Raw genomic sequence first — 23,732 nt, 5'->3', positions numbered from 1 at the left:
ATTTGCCAGATAGATGGTGCAATAATTCCCATACATTGATACCCTTTCACATGTCTTAGTCCCCATTTCCCTCCCCCACCCCACTCCTACCCCTCATCTTGTTTTCCCCCTTCCCTATCCAATTTCAAATAACCAAAAACAAATATATTCAATATATCAGGTAACAAAGTGAGATACTGTAACAATATGAGATAACCAAGGTACAGCAAAAGAGATGAGAGATAACATAGTACCTTAAGAACAACAATCATTCATTATATGGCTTATGTTTCTATATCCTAGAGATCCTTTCATTCAGCGTCCTACTTATGGCCTTTTGTATCAAGGTTTTGCTCTATTGCGAATCTCTGCTAGGAGAGCCCAAGGTTTCTACTGATTATGACAAATGAGGGAAACCATTGAGCCTAAGTTCCTTTGAGTCTGGCTTACTTCACTTAATATGATCTTTTCTAAGTCTTTCCATTTCCTAACAAATGGGGCAATGTCATTCTTTCTGACAGCAGCATAGAATTCCATTGTGTATAAATACCACATCTTGTTGACCCACTCGTCAACTGAGGGACATCTAGGTTGGTTCCATATCTTTGCTATGGTAAAATTTTACAAGAAGGAATAGGAGATACACTACACCTCCTTGGCACAGGTCGAAACTTTCTTAATAAGGACCAAGAATCACAACAAATCAGAGAAAGGCTGGACAAGTGGGACTGCATTAAACTGTAGAGCTTTTGTATGGCAAAGGACATAGCTAGTAAACTAATTAGGAAGCCTACAGAGTGGGAGAAGATCTTCACCAACTATACAACAAACAAAGGCCTCATATCTAAAATATATCAACAGCTCCAAAAATTGAATCACTGCAAAACTAATCTCCAAAGTAACAACCATCCCATTAAAAGATGGGCCAAAGACTTAGAGTCTTCTCTGAAGAAGAAACAAAAATGGCCTACAGACACATGAAGAAATGCTCAACATCTCTGGTCATAAAAGAAATGCAAATCAAAACAACTCTAAGATTCCACCTCACTCCAGTTAGAATGGCCAGGATCAAGAAAACTAATAACAACAGATGCTGGAGGGTATGTGGCCAGGAGGGATCACTACTACACTGTTGGTGGGAGTGCAAACTCATTCAACCACTATGGAAAGCAGTATGGCAGTTCCTCAAAAGACTAAACATAGAGCTCCCTTATGACCCAGCAATCCACTACTTGGCATTTACCCAGTCATCCAGAAACAAAGACATACTACATCCACCAGCACAACAATGTTCATTGCAGCACTATTTACGATAGCAAAGATATAGGTTAAACTTCTTTAACCAGTCTGTACAGAAAGTTGTAGGTGACCCAGCAGGAAGTGTGACATTCCATTGGAGCTGCTGAGAGATAAGGCTGCTGCCTGATTCTACCTCCCCACATGAGCCACCAGCAATGGGCACTTCAATGCAGCAAACTTTCCATCTATTGGTGTGGGATAATAAAATATGTGAAAATAATAGCTGTTTGTGTTGAAAGGGATACTTCAGAATTGGACTCCCAATCTTTAAGTCCAGTCTTGATAGTGATAAATTCGGTCTACCTGGTCAGCAGATCATTTGAAAGCAACAGAATGTTATTATTATATCTTTTCCTATTAGTATGCTCTGTTTCCTGAAATATCTCTGGGAACACTTAGGAAGTAAATTAATTATAATATGTAGAAAGAAGCAATGCAAATTACTTAGGTTGAGTGGCATAAAGTATGTGAGATCTACCTGTTTGTGAGAAAATGTATTGCTTATGACTCCATTTTAATTTTGTCAATCATTTTAGTCATTTCAACTCTCTTAATCAGGACCAGATGTAACCAAGGAGGTGATTTTGGACATGATATTAAAACAACTGTGTTTGTAACCCTGAGGAAGTTATTTTCTTACCTCTTCATACTTTTCTGACAGAGTGCCTATTAAGTATAAAATTTTTTCCTTCTACTTGTGTACAGGTAAATATTCAGAGATTATTTATTACATTTCTAAACTGGCAACTGAGAAGAAACAACATCTGTAACATGGTCTGCTTCATTTTTTTTTAAAAAAATAGCTCATTATAACCTAATCCTTTCTGTAAATTTCACCAATAATCATTCATTGCTATGAATTTGTTTTCCCATTGTTATGAACTTGTTACCCTTTCCCAGCTGTAGGGACAGATGGTCGGTGACTTCCCTACTATTACACCTTGAGTTACTGCCAAGTGTGATTCCAAGGGATTTAGGTTATTCATAAACACCACTGTGATGCACTAATGTTAATGTAGCACTTGCAAGGTTTCTGAGTCCTTAGTGCATACTATATTTAAGTTTATTATCCTTATCAATGTACTTGGAAAATACAGTTTATATTATGTAGCTGTTATGTCATTGGGAAACTGACTAAATGGTAATCTGAAAGCCATAAATAGGGGTCAGATAAGAGGCAAAGGATATAAAAATCCCTTGTCCTGCAGAATAAATCTTAAAATCAGTGTTTTATGATTTGATCAATGTCCAAAATGATGTTCTGGAAAGTCTAAAATTTCTCTTTGTAGATTATGCAGTGTTAGGCTAGTTTCACCTTGGATGAAAGCATTACAATTCAAAGTGTACCTTTTAAGTAGAGGAAAGAAGGTAAGACTAACAGGTTGAAGGCCAAACAGCAATATTCCCAAGACAATAAATTAGCAATTCATCTTATATCTTGGGAGGGGATATGGAGAGGGGAAGTGTAAGAAAAATATGTTTGAGAAGTAATGAACTGTCTATCTTATGAATGTAACCCCTCTATACATCACCCTGACAAAAAAAATAAACTATCTAAAAAGAAGTTTAGCCAGGCACTTATGGCTCACACCTGCCTATAATCCTAGTTATTCAGGAAGCTGTGATCTGCTCTTCAAAGCCAACCTGGGCACGAAAGTCTGTGAGACTCTTACCTCCAATTAACCACCAGAAAACCAGAAGTGGCACCGTAGCTAAAGAGCTCAGGGACAGTGCCTAGCCCAAAGGTCAAATCCTATGACCAACCAATAAATAAATAGCCTAGTAACTTCAAAATATTTTATTAGTTCAGTGCTTTTGAAAGTGTATCACATATTCTATAAAGAGGCCTTTATAGCCTCTATACATACAAAGTTTCTGAACAAATTTAAGTACAATGAGATTTTTTTCAAAATCTGTTCTTGTTATAGGTCCTCTTTTTAGATAATATGTTGAAACATTTTATAAGTGTCTTAACTGTAGTTTTAAAAAGAATAAATGATATAGGGAGGTCATATTGCACATACATAAATGTCTTCTTATTCTAAAATGAATAAATCATATTTAGGGAAAAATTCATTTCTCTGTGACCTAAAAAGCCATTGAGATCACAGGAAAGATGGTGAAGAAAGAAAGTGGAGAATGGGAGGAGATAGTGTGGATTAATTCATAAACTATAGTGTGCATAGTTACAAGCTAAAAACCAGAAATTTACTTTTACTGTGATTCCGGGTTACCAAGAGGTGATGCATGTTTATTACTTGTAGAACATCTTGAGGAATGTATACTTTAATAACCATATCTCTCTTATCTGAGAGATGCAGAATAGATATACCTTTCCTATGAGGACATAACTTGAATCCCAAGGAAGATAAGCAAGTGGATGTAATCCAGGAGGGAGGGAAGGAGAATAAGATAGCATGGGGAGCTAGAAAGGATATAACATTCCAGGGAGTGGAAAGTTAGATCTTAGATTCAACCTACTAGTCCAATATTACACACAGCAGCAAGTCTAGCCCTTCTTCCACTCCTGATCCAGACATCCAGACGCTGAGAAGTTCAAATGTACCTCATATAGGTGTCCCATGTCTGTCCACTCTGTCCATCTAAAGCCACCTCTTCCTATAGCTGACAATGCATTGTATACTTTTTATTTCCCCATGGCAATGAAACCATGTACTTTTATTTCTTTGGAGCAGACAAGCTCATGCACGTATACACCCCATAGTATACACAGGGAGGCATGTATTATGAAGATCCTGCTCCATGAACTAAATGTTAAACACAGACAATATAGTCTTCTTTCTATTTAGGTCTGATTCATGTGAAAAGCAATTTGTATTTATTCTCAGAATAAGGTATGTTCCTTTTTGTCAATGATGTTTATAATGAGCATTGTCATGCTAGTTACATTTAATCGGAAGTTCTTTAAATGAAACATATAAATGAAGTGTGTGTCCACTCATTTCCTATATATAGATGTGCTCCATATCTTCTCCTCATCTTTAAATTGTCATAGATTGCAGGTTTCTGAGCCTCTGAAAGGGCTTCATTCTGCTTTGATTGCTCCCCTAGTCACACTACAAGTCTGTTCCTGCAGCTTTTCTCTTGGTTTCTCACCACAGCTACCTCTTCCTTGGGCTTCAGATAGGTCTGCCTCCTACTGGAAAAAATATCTCTCATCAATCAGTTTCCATTAACAGCCACAGAAAATCGACCTTCTGGTTCACTATGTGACACTACTGCGGCCCTATTCTTTCCTAGGTTAGCGGACTGGTGCCTGAAAGTGACTAGGTAGCAGAGCCACCCTCCCTCCCCACCTCCCTTGGAAAGTTATGTTCTGTTTTGTTTTGTTTTCTGGGATTTCCTCATACTTCAGAGGCAGACAATGAGCTCTTGGTGTCCTTGGCCTCCACCTCTGACCACTAGAGGCCAGTGTCTCACATTAGGCCATTCTTGACTATCCTGAGTTCTCTGAATCCTGCCCATGATTCTGTGAGCAACCAGGAAATTCTGTGGGAAAGAACTGGTAGGTAACAACCTTAGGCCACCTCTGCCTCAGACCCCAAAAAACATGTGGTTGATTCCAAATCACACTTGGCCTTTAAATTTTGGGGAAGTTTGGAAATCATAAACTTTTTATCCTTCTTTTATAAGCACCATCTTTTTTTACCTGTTACTCTTCCATGAACAAATATAGCCAGACAGAGGACTCTTACCCCAGGAGTGCCCCATTGTTTTTGATCATCAAGTTTTCTTTTTTAATTTAATCATGCTATGGGGTAGTATGATTGGTCATTACAATACAACAAAGCTACCTGTGACTTCTTACATAAAACTGGAGGAAGCCAAATCTGATTTTGTAGCTTCAATCAGACTCTGACAAAAATTTTATGATGAAAAACTCACCGCTTAAATTGGCATGTGACCAAAGAGTCAGCATTAACGAAGTATAATGCATACAGATAAATTATGATATACTGTGGTGTTTATTAATGATAATTTCAAACTGGATCTATTACATTGTTGATGTATTCCAGCTTTATATAGCATTCAGCATCTATACCATTTAATTGTTGGCATCTATGAAACCAATAATATCAGACCCATTTTCTTTTAAACACATATGGATCTAAAACCTTTTTAGTTCATACTTCTATGGATTCATCATTGTGGTTTACTATGTCTCACTCCTCAAATCTTTGAACTGTCTTAAAACTGTTTTTAATTGTGAGTATATCAAGTGGTAGGTAATATTGCCATCCTTCCTATCAGTTTATTTCCAAGTAACATTAATTGTTAATCTTTTGTTAGGAAGAGCTACAAGCACATCACTCACAACAGAGAATAGGTTTGTGAAGTTTCTTCCATTATACTGAGCTTAATGATTGCTTAAATTAATCGGCATTGGTCTAGATAAACAACATATAGCTGTTATGATTATGTTAAATGAGAGAATTAACATATTAGAGTATTTATTAAAAATTCCTTAAAGCTAACTACTGTGGAAATATCAATTTTGGGAAAAATCATCTTAATATTTATTGAAAACAGCTTTGTCTTCAATAAATTCTATACATGAAATTTATGTTTTAAAAATAGTTTTACCATTACATATATTTATTGATTGTAGCTCATCTCACCTCCCATCTATATTGACATTTTTGTTTTCTTTAAGTTATATTGTTTTATTTTTCTGATCTCCTTTATATATGAAATCCAATATGCTGCTGTTAGGCATTATATGAATTCCTGGTAGCATGCCATTCCAATAGTAATTCATTTCTCTGATACTCAAGTTTAGAAGAATTTTCACAAATAATAGATGATGGAGACTTTTAGCTCAATATACCTCAGTATGTCTCAATTTGATCCACCGGTATAAAACAACACAATGGCTGGCACTATGCAAAGTAAAATGAGCCACACACAAATGGACAAATATTGCAAGATTCTGTTTGAAGTCAGAATAGTACAAAATAGTAAAAGTTATGGAAAAATGGTCTAGATGGGGATTGGGTAGTGGAAGGGTAAATTTTTATGTTTTGGGTAAGAAATTCTAGTTATGCAAGGTTGTTTAAATCAAGTGTTAGAATGATACTTTATGCTCCAAATTTTGTGTATAGCCTTAAGTGAAAGATTTCATTACCCATCACTCCACAAAGCAGAAACAGAAATATTAGTTTATCTAAAACTAATCGAATTGTATACATTAATCTTGTACAGTTTTCATCTTATATCATCACACCATAATAAAACTATCTTTCAAAGCTACTTCATTGTCTTCAATCTCTTTTTAAATTGTCCCAAAACACCCATATGGTGTGTCCTACTGGCATATTTAATATTAAATTTCAAAGCTAATATTACATGCACACTGTAACATGTGATCTTATAGCAGAAGCAATCAGATATAATATACAATTAAAATGTGTGTTGGTGATTTAAAAGTGATTTTATTGTATGCACTAATAACAATGAGTATAAAGTATTTATGTTGATTTTATATATATCATATATAATTTATAAGATAACCCTATGGAAATGGAGTTAATCATATAGAAGGATTTTGATACTTCAAAAATATACATGCTGGGCCTAGTGTTAGAGTGCTTGCCTAGCATGAATGAAGCCCTGTATTTGAGTCCTCTGCACAACACACACAGAAAAAGCCAGAAGTGGTGCAGTGGCTCAAGTGGTAGAGCTCTAACCTTGAGGAAAGCCCAAGGACAATTCTTAGTCTTGAGTCCAAGCCCCAAAACTGGCAAAAGATGTGTTGGTAAAATAAAATTTTAAAAAATTCAAAGAAACAAATATGTATGTGTTGAGCCGTGAACATGGCCTAGTGGTAGAGTATTTGTCTACCATTATGAAGTCCTGGGTTTGATTCCTCAGTACTACATACACAGAAAAAGAGAAAAGTGGCACTATGGTAGATGAGACCCTTGAGAAAGCCCAAGGAGAATGTCCAGACCCTGAATTCAAGCCCCAGGACTGGCTGTGTGTGTGTGTGTGTGTGACTAACAGCAGGATAGAATATGCTGAAACATAAAATTTTAAAATGTATCATGTTCAAAACATAAAAATAGTAGAAAAGCATATAATAGCAATGGCTTATATACTAAATATTAATCATTTTAATAATCATTGTGACAATAGTAAAAAATCGACATATTTCAAGTCAGTCTCTGGGTTATAATAAATTGCCAACCAAGTATTATTGAAAGTTAGACAAAAATGACATTTTCTAAATCAAAATTACTCTACCTTCAAGTGCCCAAGAACTGAATAACAAGAACTACTGTGAATATTTGTTAATAGCTCAGTATCATAAACAAGAAAGACTAGGTTTAATAGGGCATATAAGCAAAAAAATTAAAATGTTAAATGTTATTTGGTAAAAAAAAATAGAGCTGGAGGCATGACATGTGGTAGAATTCCAGATGTAACCATAAAGAACAGGAAGTCATGTGAGTATGTATTTAGTTCGATTTTGTCTCTAATTTTAAGAAAAGAAACTTCTTAAATGTGTGTCTTGTGACCTATTTGTCCATTTCTATAACCTTGATTGCTAAAACCAGTATCAGCTACATTAAATCAGAAATTGAGATGATGGAAACTTGGAAGATAAATAATTGACCAGCTTCCAAAATACAATTTAAATCCCCTAAAATCCAGGTGTTGGTAGCTCACACCTGTCAATTTTGGTTAGTCAAGAGGCTGAGATCTGAGGATTGTAGTTCAAAACAAGCTTGGGAAGGAAGTCTATGAGACTTACCTCCAATTAACCCCCAGAAAACTGGAAGTGGGGCTGTGCCTAAAAGTGGCAGAGCTTTAGCTTTGAGCAGAAGACTTCAGGTATGGCATCTAGGCCCTGAGTTCTAGCCCCACAATTGAAAAAATTAAATAAGAATAAGAATAAACCAACTAAAATAAAAATAAGTAGCCCTGATGTTTGGCCTATTTACACAACACACAAACACACACACACACACACACACACACACACACACACACACACACACATAGTAATTTATTTTCTTCATTTCCTTTATTTCTTGCCCTTAGTACCCTCTTTTCAAAATATGGAGTACCCAACCAAAGGGAAGATCTGCCACATATAGAGATGTCAAGAACCTGGATGTGGATGAAGTTCACTTCAAAATCTCTAATATCAGCAGAGTACTTGCCATCCTTTTATATCAAGAGATAAATATGTTTTATAGCTCCAGTTTCATTATTCTGACAACATAGAAATTCCCCTTAGGTTTCTTGACATTGTACTTCTTTTTGTATGCTTCTTTCAGATCTTGTGACATAGAAACCAGCCTCTCACCTTTCATTTACATGCCCTGTTCTCAAATGACAGCTGTTAAATTGTTGTGCTCCAATTATTGCAGAGATCTCATATGATCTATTTTAATTATGAGTACTACATGAAGATAGTATGTATTTCTTGCTGTAATTCTCTTTTATTCAACTTGTTTACAAGGTTTGATTGCAAAGTCTACTTGCTAAGATCTGCTTTTTGTGATTCCCTTCATTGTCTTTCCTATCTTAGAATCTCTAGACATACAAAATATATAAAATACGTAAGAATTTTGATACCCATGAGAATATCAGATCTTTTCTCTCACAACATTTATTAGTATCAAGGTACTATATGAGGAAAATTCATTTGGCCATATCCATACATGCATAAAATATGACTTTAATATTGATATCTGATCATTTGAAAAAGGACTAGCACCAGTTCAATAGTGAGGCATTTGAGAAAATACTACCTCTAACAGAATTCTGACTAGCTAAAGGAAAAAGTAGGACAGTTAGATGTAACTAAAGACAAAATATTTTCCTTTTCTATGTTCAAACCTTGATTTAGTATCCAGTAAAATTTTGATTGAAAATATTGTACCATACATTGTCATTCTCTATAATAAATTCTCAGTTGATTGAAAGCATTCTTTAACTCTCCAACTTGTTTTCCTCTGAAGCAAGTGTACACCGGCTCTGTATCTCACATTTGAAGGTACTTATTTAGCTGTAGATATTAAAGAAACAGTTTAAAATCAGAATAGAAAAACAAACTAAAGAATATGACAGAGTAACCAACAATTAGATAGCAGATTCCTTGATATAGTTTGGGGATATAAAAACATTCCGCAATGAAATAATGCAGGTATTTGGCAGTTTGAGGAACTAATCACAGAGAAGAGAATTTTGTAGCTGAGTGGAGGATACAGATGGACATATATGAGAGAAAGTGTTTGAGGTAAGTGGAAACAAGAATTCAGTTAATGATAAGTTTGGTTAGAGAAGATGAGTAGGCATAGGCATATGTATGCAGAAAACAACAGGCAACACTGATGATCAGGAAAGATAAACAGCAAAAAGAAGAAAATATCAGTCTGACAAAGTAAAGCAAGAGCAGAAAGCAATACTGAAAATTTTTTAAAAAATGGAAAGAACAAATGATGTTCAGGTAATCTAAATTCCAGGCGTAGATTTAGGGTATTGAAGATTTAATGGTAGTGACCTTAAGGTATATATATATATATATATATATATATATATATATATATATATATACATATGAACTTTAGTGGTTATTATGCAAAGTAGTTATGGGATGGAGACAAGTGCATGACTCAAAAGTGAATACTAAAAGACAAATAATGAGCTTCAGATAGGATAGTCTCTGATAAAAGTAAAAATTTGGACCAAATTACAAGGTAAAATGGTAGAAAAGCACAGGTCTTTCTACAATGTGCAACTTAAGAGCTAAATGAAATTTATCTGATTTTCAGATAATGTGAGCAAACAAATGCTGCAACAGTCAAATATTTAAACCAAAAAGAAACAAAACAAGGGACTTATAATCAACATGAATTTTACGGTTTGTCTGTAAAACTTCGATACTTTGCACAAGTAGGTTTTAGACCTGGATATGATGTTTCCTTTGTACTGAAGACCTGACATAGGAGATGGCTTCAGAGTTCATGCCTTAAGTTCATGGATGATTCCATTATTATCTATATCAGCAGGGACTTTCTAGACTCCTTAGCTGCCAGCTATCTCTATCTAGTGATGCTCCACATAGCTAACTATAATTCAGCAGCTACAGCTTTGCAGTGTATCTCTTATGTTTACTGGATTTCTAGGGTATCACAGACTCTATATGAGTCCCACCATCTCTATCCAGATGCCTCCTCTGTCTATGGTTTGGAGAACATTACCAATCCTCCATCTTCCAGCACTGTAACCTACCAAGTTCCTGCAGCCTCTGGTTTCATGGCTGCTGCTAGGTTCTTGTAGTTTTTATTTCCTTTCTCTACTGGCCACTACTCCCTTTTCCTACACTTGTTTTGTACATTTAAGTTCTTTGGTAAAGTTTCCTCTGGGTTGTTAGACCATAATTGCTACATGTCACTGAGTTCCCAGTCTCAGCTCTCTGTTGCCTGGGATACATTCTTGGTCTGGTAGTAAAGTTCGCATGCAACTCTTTTGTGTTTTTCCCATAGCTGATATTGGTGGTCCAATCATGTGATTTTACATGCTTTTGCTGTATTCTTAATTTCCTGCCTCTAGCCAGGGTACCCAGATACCAGTTTGAAAATCTTAGCCTCTATCTTATACCTTCATGGAACCTCTGTAATTCTCAGTCTCCATAGACTCCTACAAGGAGTTTTCTCACTTCAGAAACTTCTTAATTTGTGAACTGGATCCTGCTCATTCACAACATGAAACTGATTAATAATCTAATTCTGGTATCTATGATGATTTATAAAAGTATTTTAAATTAGGATACATTGCTAAATGACATTACCAGGAGGCTCCATTTTTCCCAGTGATAAGTGTGCTAAGGTTTTTGTCAAGTACCTCTGCAATTATTTTTTATCTCTACCAGTCCATAAAGCAATAAAATTAAATATATATCTACATCTATGTCTGTCTGTCTGTCTATCTATCTATCTATCCTGTCATCTTAGTTTTCATTGGGTAACAGTTGTTACTTTTTAAAGCATTTCATTGTTTTAGAATTATAATATCACAAACAAATTATATTGATTCTTTTAAAATAAAGTATCCTATGTTATCCCTACACAAAAAAACTATATGAAAAAATATTGAAATAAAAGCAGGATAATTAAATAAGTTAAAATAGTTAATCATATTTTTACTTTGAAGGATGGTGTTTTTCCATAACCCAAATGGTATATGCATCACAATATATGTGAGGATTTTATTTACCAGTTTAATCTCTATCATAATTTTGAGTATTTTTCTCTCCTACAATAGGTGTGTCTGTTTCTTGTGAAAAATTTTTGTATGAATATATATAGTATGAAGAATGTGCATGTGTGCAATTTTTCAAAATTGGTGGAATATCACTATCTTTAAATTGCAGTTTAAATACATAAAACATTTAAATTAAGCTTAAATAAATAAAACTCTTCACTAAATCTCTGCAGAAATTTCTGCATTTATGTTAATTTCTTTAATTTGTTTTCTTTTTAAATCTTAATTGCAAATATTTTATTGTATGAATAATCAGCATTCTAGAAATTTACTAGAGATAATAATAATTGAAAATGCATGGATTACATCACACAGAATGTAGATCTCAGATTCCTTAGTAAATAAGATAACAGGCATAAGCCAATGACACTTGGGTCAAAATTGATTATTAAAATATGTTAAGAGTACTTTCCATGCAGAAGGAAAGAAAAGGAAAGAATGAAGGAAGGAAGGGAGGGAGAGAAGGAAGTAGGGAGAGAGGGAGGGAAAGAAAGAAGGCAGAGAGAGAAAAAGGGAAAGAGAGGAAGGAAGAAAGGAACAAAGAAAAGAAACAAATGGTGATTTAAGTTTATTTGATTATTTGTACACTTTCAGATGGTTGGTTATGTGATGGAATCATGGCAGAGTAAACATAGAGCAACACTCATTATTTATCTACTGTAAAATAGGAAACAGTATTTTATGTGGCTGGAAATGATCATTGAATTTTGTTAATATTTTAATCAGATTAAGAACAATTTTGATGAATTTATGAGATGAAAATCATGGCATTTAAATATCAAAGTGATTTATTGTAGATGACAAAATATGCCATATGAATATTAAATACTAAATAAAATAATTATTTTTATAACAGAAAAAGTTACATAACTAAGTTATCAAAAGTATAGGTAATTTATTTTACACTCTACTGTTTTTTGCTTTTTTCTTTGGTGGGTCATGAGGTTGAACTGGGCTCTTCAGCTCAAGGCTAGCGCCTTATCCCTGGGCCTGGGCATTGTCACTGAGCTCTTCAGCTCAAGGCTACTGCCCTACCCTTGAGTCAAGCCCCGCTTCCTGTTTTCTAATGGTTAACTGGAGACAAGAGTCTCAGGCCCTTTTGTTTCCAGGCTGGCTTTGAACCTGGATCCTCAGATCTCAACCTACTGAGTAACTAGGATTACAGTTGTGAGCCTTCATGCCTGGCTTACACTCTGTTTTTCATAAATTACTGATATACAATGAAAAATTATCCCATTATCTTAATGTGTTTTGCTTAAATAAATATGTATATGTTAAATGTCATTATATTAACTCATCAATTATTTTAGATATGTCTTTAAAATGCTTGGAAAACAACTTAGATGTTTCAACAGCTATTGACCAGCCAAGAAATTAATGTTCAACATCTTTAAGTCTACTGGAATTTTTCATTGGTATAATCAGTTTGTTAGCTAAATGGAAATATAACACTATTGACAGAATTATGAGAAAACATGACTAAAAGAAAGGCCCTGTATAATTAAAATATTGCATTATGCCATTTATACAGCATGTGGCCCAAATTAACAGAATTATCTTCTAAGGAACATGCATCTTAATTTTCTAATAAACATGGCTTTAAGGTATTTACATGTACATAAAAGAAAGTAAGCTATGAAAGAATAATATAAAATGTAAATAGAGGGTGTTCCTGAGTGGCTTAAAGATAATCAAATATAATTAGTACTGAAATGCATGTTAGGTCTGCTCTGCTAGGTAGTGTTAATTCTAAACTGCAAGATTCTTCACGTTGTCATTTTTCATGCACAATAAAGGGATTTGAGTGAGTTTTTACAATTAAAATCTGTTATACTAGGCCCTGCTAGTTTATGTCTGTATTCCTGGCTACTCAGGAGGCTGGGATCTATGTATCATGGTTCAGATTCAGCTTCAGCAGGAGAAACTCATTTCCAGTTTCTGTCACCATGTTAATTAACATTCTTCTTGGATGGTTCATCAGTTGTTTGCATTTTATATATGAGTATATTCAACTAATCTAAACTCATGCCAACTCTGTCCATAGTTGTATTCATTTAACAGGTAATTTCATTCAGTGACAATTTGAAGCATCAGTCACATCTTAATGATCCACAAATTAATAAGTTTAGCCTAATGTCAATTCTTAACTCCACTCTTATTTCTAGCTTGTCATGTTGGTGTTTTTTTTTTTTTTTTTTTTTTTTGCCTGTACTGAGCTTGAGCTCAGGGCTTGAGCACTGTCCTTGGACTTTCTCAAGGCTAGACCTTTGAGCCTCGGCACCACTTCCAGCTTTTTTCTACGTATATGGTACTGAGGAATCAAACATGGGTCTTCGTGCATGCTAGGTAAGCACTCTACCACTAGGCCGTACTCCCACCTGGTGCTTCTTTTTTATATGTATAATAAGCACCTCAATTATCTGCACATAAAAAGCTAAACTCCTAATTTACTATCATCATCTAATTTCATCTCTGTGTACCTGGTATTGAAGGTTGTCACAACAAAGTTAATACAAATATGGGAGCTCAAAATCAGAAATTTATTCCACTGTGTTAGCATCTAAATCTATGTATTTATAGAGGTGAACCTTTAAGAAGCTCTGACATAACTACATTCCATGACATTGGACTACTGTTGATCACTTGTAATCATTCTTTACCTCAACTTGTAAATACAGAACTGGTATCTCCACTTCACTTTTATATTACCTGATTCTTGGCAAGCCTGTGTGTGCTTATATTTTTCTTTTCAGGATACTCCAATTCAATTTAGAATGCACTTGAACTCAATGCTAGTATCTCATATAAGTCCTTACTTTAAGGTTTTATAAGGACTTTATTCCTGAATGAAGCCACATTGTAATGTTCTGTGTAGATGTGTAGGTAAAAGTTTAAGAAGATTAGTAATCAACTAATATTCTTTTTTTAATCAATTGGATCACACTTTCAGTTGTAGATTAATCTCTACAACCACATTTTTACTGTTTCCAGCCTCATATATAAATTCAATCCTATAAATCACTTACTAGCTTTATGTTCAAAATTATCTTCAGCATCCAATTACTACTATTCATTTTCATTTTTTACATTTGTTCCAATTATTAATTCAATTTGTATTATTATGAAAGACTCTTAAATATATATTTGCCTTAAGTTCCAACCAAGTTTAGTTTTTATTTCCCTTATTCTGGCACAGACACAAAAATTACCACACAGTTCCTCAAACAAAGCAAACATCATTCAATTGCAAGTATTTTTTTACTTATGCTTTCAACATGAGAAAAGAATTTTCCTTATGTACTCAATTTAAATCACACTTTCCTTATTTCCTATATCTATATAAAATATACCATATTAGAGCCTATCCCTGATCACATGAAATAAAAATTACAATAATTCTTCAACTATCTATATTGCCCTCAACTTCACTGCTCATACAAGCAACCAGATCTTATATACTGGTTTAATTAACTAATTAATTGTCTTTCTTGTCCAGTGGAAATCAATGATATTTAGGATAAGGAAACTTTACTACTAGGTTGATATCATTCGCATTGTAGATGATCAAATAACATGTTTTGAATTAATGAATTCTTAGTTGGTGAATTATTTGAAATTTTTACTTTTAAATCCTTCAACTTTTAATAAAAATTCTGACTCGTAAAGTGATTATATTACGCTTATTAAACTTTAGCTCTTTCAAAAATGAGGAAATTTGCTTTTATCACCAGCTTTGGTACCCTGATAATTCTCTAATAGTACAGTAGTTCCTGAAATAAGTATTAGCTTTGTTTTTAATATTAGGTGATAGAAAGTCTTAACTATTGCAAAAGGATTACAACTTTTTCAAATAGTAAAAAAAGTGATGTATGGTATTTATTAAAATAGAATGGTTATTCTCTTCAATCTTAGTTCATCATTAGTAATACACAGTATATAGTTCTAGTGCATATTTTATTGCACAAAGCATTTCAATACAATGAATATCATGACTAAAAATATTGAAATTCCAGTTACAGCACAAAGATATTTGACCTGATGTCAAAGGGTATTTGAATACATAATTCATCCCATCTGTTCTTCCCCCAATATAGCCAGCTATAGTGGCTTAAGAGAGAGAAAAAGGGGAAAAGCTTAGCAATTTCTACCTCTGTTTTGAATAGCATAAGCATCTGCTTTCTTGTCAGGATATCCCTCCTTGAGCACTAAAGTACAATGGAAGTTGCCACTGAATTTTCTTCTCTCAATGGCTCATAATTAAGATATTTAAACATATAAGCAATGTGCCATGTTCTATCTGAGCATCATGTTTGTGAAACATCCAGTGATGTATGTTGCCAGAGTTTATTAGAAGGTGGTACACCTTAAGAATGAAGATGTTTTTCATCTAAAATGTCAAAGTAAATTGAAGAAAAATTTGACAAGAACCATATACAGTGGATTTATGCTACAACCATTTCTGAATAGCTATATTGAAGAAAAATAACAAATAATTTTCATTATATATGCAGTAAATCCTGAACTTGAGGATTAATACCTCTCCTATTTTATACTTCTTTAGGATTTCAAATACATATGAGTATAATAGGAGTAAAACAATCTATATTAGATTAATCATGCAACAATTTAAAATTTTCATTTAGAAATCTGTGTCGAGTGATTTTGAATTTTTGCAAATGATATAGCTCAAACAATATAATTTTGAAGACTTAATTAATATATATATTCAAAAAAGCTATTTCAAAATATTCTTACCAACACTTGTAAACTCAATCAACAGGATCTTAATATATTTTCAATCCCCTTAATTCAATTCAATTCTGATTCTTTTATTATAGCTGATTTTTAACCTATCTTTACTGCCACAGTATTCAATGTGACATTTGCATATATTCATTTTGTTCACATTTGCATTTCTGTTAGTCTTTTGTGTACCTTCTCTCTTTTGATAGTTTTTCATAGCTTATATTAGTCTGTTTCAAAACATTTATGCAGCATGTTGTGTTCACACTACCTTCTTATTGCTTCCATTTCATAAGAGTGAGGCTGATGGTTCCTTCCCACATAGAAATGCTTTACATCTTCTTTCTGTTACATTAATTTTTGTTTCGTCTAGATTCACAGTTGAAAGCATACATATTTGATTGTCTGAATCTGGCTTTCCTTAAGAGGATGGTCTTTATTTTCCTGTGTAATTGTTCTTTTTTTTTTGTTCATTCCTCCAACAGTATATGAACACCTAGCATGATTTCTTAGGCTAAAGAGAAGAGTGCTGCAGTAAACACATATGTGAGTGTGTGAGTTCTTCCATTGTATATTGGTTGACATTCATTCCTGTGATGTACTCTAATTTTACTTTTGAGTAGCCTCTGTATTGATTTCCATAGTGGCTTCCCTAATTTAAACTCCCATTGATAGTTTGTAAGAGTTTATTTATCCCATATCCTGACCAGTGTTGGCTGCTGTTTATTTTAACTGACTGCAAATACTGTTGGAAGTCATAATTTGTCTTGCTCTTAGTTTTAATTTAAGTTTTATTGTGGTTTGATAAAGCATGTAAAGGTCTTTTTTTATTTATTTTTTCTGTTTTTTTTTCAGTACTGAGGCTTAAAATACTGGTCTTCTTTACCTTTTTTATTCATAGCTGTTGTGCTACCAACAAATTCACTACACACAAATTCAGCCTCAGAAGTTCACTGCTTGTACAAGTTTCAAACTTCAATCTAAGACCTCAGTCACCTAAGTAAGTACAATTATAGGCAAGGAGCCATCAGTACCCAGCATGAAGTTATAGCTCTATTTTTGTATTTGTGAAGATTCGATTATTTTGTATGTTTCATATTAGGTCCTATTTCCTGGATATAGAGTGAACTGATTCTGCAGGTATATGCATTAACCACTAGAAAACAAGAAATGGCATTGTGGCTCAAGGGGTAGGGCAGTATTTAATCTGACTTTATCATTTTTGGAATCTAGGATCTTATTCATGCTGTCAAACAACTTGCAATATTCTGTTTTACAAAAAAAATCCCCAAAGGGAATTTTATTGTTTTATTAATGTGCATGTAAAAACTCTTCCAAAAATAATGAATCCATCAACACGTTTCAAAAAGTCACTACGAATTTTTACATAGAACTGATAGCAGCATTCCATTTCAAGTACTTAAATATGTATTCATTTGTGTCTCTGTTAACAAAGTATAATACCACAGATTGTGTAGGTCAAGCAATCTAAATCTATTTGCTTGCTGAACTGAAGATTAGAAGTTCAAGATTATTTCTGCCAAGGTCTCTACCTGACTTGTAGGTAAAGTGTTTATCCTTGGTTTACACAGGCTATTATTTTGTGCATCTGTGAATAAAGACAAAAAGATTAAGCATAGAGCTACCCTAAGACCCAGCAATTCCACTCCTTCGCATTTACCCAAACGTCCAGAAACAAGGACACACTAAAGCTACTAGCACACCGATGTTCATTGCAGCACTATTTACCATAGCAAAGATATGGAACCAAACTAGATGTCACTCATTAGATGATTGGATCACGAAGATGTGATATTTATACACAAAAAATTCTTCCTTGCAATCAGAAAGAATGACATTGCCCCATTCCTAGGGAAATGGAAAGACTTGGAAAAAATCATATTAAGTGAAGTAAGTCAGACTCAAAGGAACATAGGCTCAATGGTTTCCCTCATTTGTAATAATTAGTACACATCTAAGACTCTCTTAACAGAGGATTACAATAGCACAAAACCTAGATACATAAGGTCATATAGGATGAGGCTAAATGAAAGGATCTCCAGGATATGGAAACAAAAGCTTTATCTTGTGTGATTGTTGCTCTTAATATACTATGTTGTTTCTCTTCTCTTTTGTTGCCCTTTGGTTAATCTCATATTTTTACAGTATCTGATTTTGTTACCTGCTATATTATATATATATATATATATATGTTTACTTGTTTATTTGAAATAGGAAAGGGAAGGGGGGAAAATAAGATGATTGGGAGGGGATGGGGAGAGGAAAATGGGGACAAAAACTTGAGAAGTGGCATCAGTGTGTGAGAAGTAATGCACCTACTCTCTGGGCAATAAAACTATAATGCCTCTATACATTACAATAGAAAAAATGCATTCTCTTAAAATAACATGAGTCATATTAGACTGCAGCCCTACTCTCTTGATCTTGTTTGACATTGATAGACTGTAAGTTTTCTTTCTTTTCCTTTCAGTCACATTGTGGATTATTATTTCAACATATGAATCCTGAGATCATACTCTTCATCCATAGGAATGTAGATAAGTATATCTTATTTTGATCAGCATTATTCTGTGTGCAGAATTAACCATATTTATAGTATTCCTAAAGGGCAATTTAATCAATTTTGAAAATACTGAAGTCTGTTTTGTAAAGAATCATCACAAGTAATATTTAGACTGTTTTTATTTATATTACATGTCTTTTGTGCACACATTTTTCCCTTTATTTCTGACACATTTCTACCCTAAGTACTTCAAATCACATTCTTGTGGAGATAGGTATTGAATGATAAAAGTGAATGAGTATGTCCGTGTGCATCATGAAAATGAAATATGCTGCACATAATCTTTCAGTTGCTTACAATTTTCATCTTATTTCTGCCAGTATTCATTATTTTATTGCTTTTCCATTACCAAATTTATCTCTTAATTTGCCTGCAATTCAATGTCAGAACAATCTACAATACCACATTTATCTCTATATGTATTTCCTGAAAATTTATTTTTCAGTTACTTATTCATTCACTTATGCTGGGTCAACTGTTGGCATAAGTCTATTAAATATTTTCTTGGATCATAGCAAAGCAGATTGTTATAAATAGATGGTTCTATTGGATATAGAAAGGAGGAGCCCATAGAATGAATAATAACTTATAGAAAATTTGGCTTCTATTTATTGTTCCCTCAATGAGGAAATATTTTCAGATTTACTCTGAATAAACAAAGATTACTCTCATGTTAGTTGATTAAATTGACCTTTGCTTATCTAGATTAAAATTATTTTTATAATTTGTTACATAATTATTAGTTTTCTTCCCTGTATAGCCTTACTCTACACTTTTAAACCCAGAGATATACATTCTTTGCTTAAAAAAGAGAATTAAGTACACATTGATTATAAATTTAGTAAGATAGTTACAGAAAGAGAATGGGGGAAAAATCAACAAATGTCTTTGTGGAATGCATAACACCAAGGTTAAGGGTTATTTTCTGCCAAGGTAAGATTCATTTTATTTTATGATTTATCATAACTAAAATACTATACAAGTATTTAATCTTTATTCATAATGAAATAAGTGATTATTCTTGCATTGATAGTTATATATTCACAATATCATTTCAAGAATATTTCATGTTATATCAGGAAGTCAAACTATTTTTGCCATGTAACATTTGTACAAAATCAAACAATATTGTACTCACAACAAAGATAAACACACACATGCACAACACATATCAGTATTTTCAGATTGCATAGATAACCATGAATTTCAGATTTCAGGAACATATGCTTATTTATTTATACTGACCTAAATTTGGAGAGAATTTCATATTTTAGTGTGACATAATTAAATAAAGTTGGAATAATTAATGTATTTTAATTCATACTATTAAGGTATTTTTCCTATAAACTCTATTTAGAAACATGCTGGTCTTGCTAGAATATATTCACAACTTATATTCACACCATAAAAAAGTAGAAAATTATACACAGAAATCATTAGCGGACCTTGGACAAGAAGGGGCACCATATTTTACTCCTTGAGATACAGAAAGGAGGTAAACTCCTTACTTATCCTGGCTTTATGCCTAGAAATGACTTTATAAGTTCAATGTCAAAAAGAGCTACATAGTCTCACTAACTTTGAAGATTTAATTTGCATTTTGGGAGTGTCAGGCAGCTTTAGGAGTAGGCTTGAGTTTTAGCAAGAAAATAAACACAGAAAACTCTCCAGAGATATGGATAGGATAAATGAGAGGAAATTGTAGGCTGAGCTGTTCCCACAGTTCAGACTGCTTGGAATTAGATTCAAGAGTTGAACAGCCAAGACAGAGTTCCTAGGAATAACTGGGAAATTCAGTAATATCCCCTAAAGAAGCACATAAATATATATGAAATATCTCTGAAGATACATCCATTTTAATCCTGTGCTAGCAAAGTTTCAAAGAATATCTCAAAGGAGTCAAAGTGATCTGCAAAAATGAATTTTATAATGAAAATGTTATTTAAATATGCAAGCATTAAACACATATTTCAGAATTTTTCTCAACATATGGTCAATTTCTAAACATGTCAAAATGTATACATTTGTGTGTAAAAGTTTTTATACTATTATCTTTATGTATAGGTATACAATGGTGTTTGCATTCCACAAATCAGTTGGTAAGTTTGATTCTTTCCATTTCCATTTCTCTCTTCACTTTCAACCCCACCTACATCTACATCTTCAAGTTGTCTGATTTCATTTTCCCATATGTATATTGAATACAATAAGTATAATGTGTTAGTGTTCCTTTAACCCTAGTGTCCTGTCATCATTTGTTGCTATTCATATTCTCAGTCAAGGCCATGATCAAGATTAAGTCTTGTCTTGATTTGAATTTCATTTGTGGCCAGAGATTTGGAATAATTTTTCATGTGTCCAGTTTTACTTCTTTATCTCAGAAGCCTACATTTTCTCATTTCACCCATTTATTAACTGGTTTATTGGTGCTTTGAGTGTTTACTTTATGGAGCTCTGCATATATTCTGAATATTGGGCCACTGGTTGATATATAGCTGACAAAGACTTTCTTCTGTTGTATAGGTATTTCTTCTAAATTTCTATGACTATTACTGTTCCAAAGTTTTAGCTGTATGTGGTCTTATTTATCAATTCTCCTATTTGCTGAGTCCATAGAATTTTGCTCAGAGAGTTCCTGTTTATTCCAGCAAATGTTAATGTGTTTTTATTTTTCTCCTTCTGGTAATTTCAAAGTTTCATGTTATTCACTGTGATTTTTTACTTTACTTGACTTGATATCAGTTCCAGATGACATATAAATTAGGTTCAGTTTCATTCTTCTGCATATGGATTTTTTGTTTTCCCACACTTTGTTATTATTATTATTTGTATTTTTATTAACATAGTTTTTGCTCCTTTTTCAAATACTGAATGATTATATGTATATGGGTTTATTTCTGATCCATTTATCTTCAAGAATGATATTTTACCAATGCAGAGTTTTTTTTTGTTGTTACTGTGTCTCTGTAGTTTTGGTTTCTGTGTCTCTATCAGTTTTGTTACTGTCTGTAGTTTTTTCTTAATGTGTCTCTGTAGTTTGTTAGTCTGTCTCTAGTTTTTGTTACTATTTCTCTGTAGTTTTTTTTTTTTCTTTTTCTTTTTGCCAGTCCTGGGCTTGACTTCAGCCGAGCACTATCCTTGGACCTTCTGAAGTCTAGAGCTCTACCAGTTGAGCCTCAGCACCACTTGTGGCTTTTTTCTGTGTATGTGGTACTGTAGAATTGAACCCGGTCGTGGAGCATGCTAGGCAAACATTACACCACTAGGCCAAACCCCTTCCCAGCTCTGTAGTTTTTGTTACTTTGTCTTTGTAGGTTTTTGTTACTGTGTCTCTATAGGTTTTTGTTGTGCTTCTGTAGTTTTTGTTACTGTGTCTCTGGATAACTCCACAACTACTCATTTTTGTCAATATTGCATTGGTTATCAGGGCTTTCTTTTGGTCTAGATGATTTTTCAGATTTTTATCTCTAGCTTGATGAATAATCATATTTGGATTGTGAATTAATTTAAATTGTCGATCAGATTTGGTGTTAAGACTTAGTAGTCTGTAACAGTAATAAAATACCTGAGAACACAAACTCTTGGGTTTATTTTGGTTCCCAGGTTTCCGTCAATAATCACATGTGGCTCACATGTGAAGGGCAGAGTACCATAGCAGGGAGACTGTAGTAAAATGAAATGGCTCAAATTGTGACACGTAGCAGGCAAGTGAGTCAAGAAAGAACAGAGATCATATGTTCCCATACAAAAACCTAGGTTTTACTCCTTTCACCAGTCCCCACCTTCCTGTTTCCACTATCTCCCATGGTATCCATTATGAATATTACTATATTAATCAAATTATTATGTAAGACTCTTCATGATCCAAACTCTCCTCAGAAAACCATCCTCATGACAAAACACTCTGTGCTTAAGGCCTTGGAGGACATTTCATGTAAACCACACAACTCTCATGTTCCTTACTTTCTTGTCTTTTCTCATCTCACACTGTGTGTGTTTGTCTGTGTGTGTGTGTATCTGTGCATATATTTTTTAATTAACTGAAAATCTGCTTTATACTCTGAACCAAGCAATTAAAGGTGAGTTTATACTTGAAAACCCTATTACCAAACTTTAAAAACATGGAGGTACACAAGGTATTACTTAAAAATGCACCAAAAATAACAACAGTCTAGTGGGTAATTTGCACAGACAAAATTAGTCAAGTCAGTGAAGAAAAGATTTTAATAAAAACTCCATAAATACTATATGTGGCCTATTAGTGATTTCCACTTGTACTACCAAAAAATAAAACAACAATACATTTCGTTTTTTTCTTCTTAGAGTTACTAACCAAATACAATGTATATTCTGATTACAGAGATTTCTCTAGCTTTTTTTCTTTCCTTACATGTTAACCTATAAAAAATGGCAACACTCTTTTGAAGGTATCTTCAAAAAAGGATGATTATTTTGTTTCTGCTGGTTAGATCATGGAGGGTGGCAGAAGATGAGAACTAGTAATATAGTTTCTGAACATAAATGGCTTAAGTAAATGCAAGTCTATATGTTATGCCTGTTTATGATAAAACAGATTTACCTCCCTGTTTATCAGTTATCTCATTTACAAAACAGACATGAAGCCAACTACCTAACTGATCGAGTTAATCCTAAACATTAAGTAAGCTAACAGTTGTAAAATGGAGCAGAATCCATTTTGCCATTTTGCTTTTATGTATATCTGTGCTTATCTATAACTATTGAAAATGAGAGAAAAATATGGAGAGGTGGAAATTTTTGGAAATGATACAGACAGAAAATGTCAGAAAACCAAAAGAGATAATATGGAAAC

Source organism: Megascapheus bottae, chromosome 21, assembly GCF_031878675.1.
Source record: "Megascapheus bottae isolate mThoBot1 chromosome 21, mThoBot2.hap1, whole genome shotgun sequence".
Classification (NCBI taxonomy): Eukaryota; Metazoa; Chordata; class Mammalia; order Rodentia; family Geomyidae; genus Megascapheus; species Megascapheus bottae.
Note: the sequence above shows the minus strand (reverse complement) of the source record.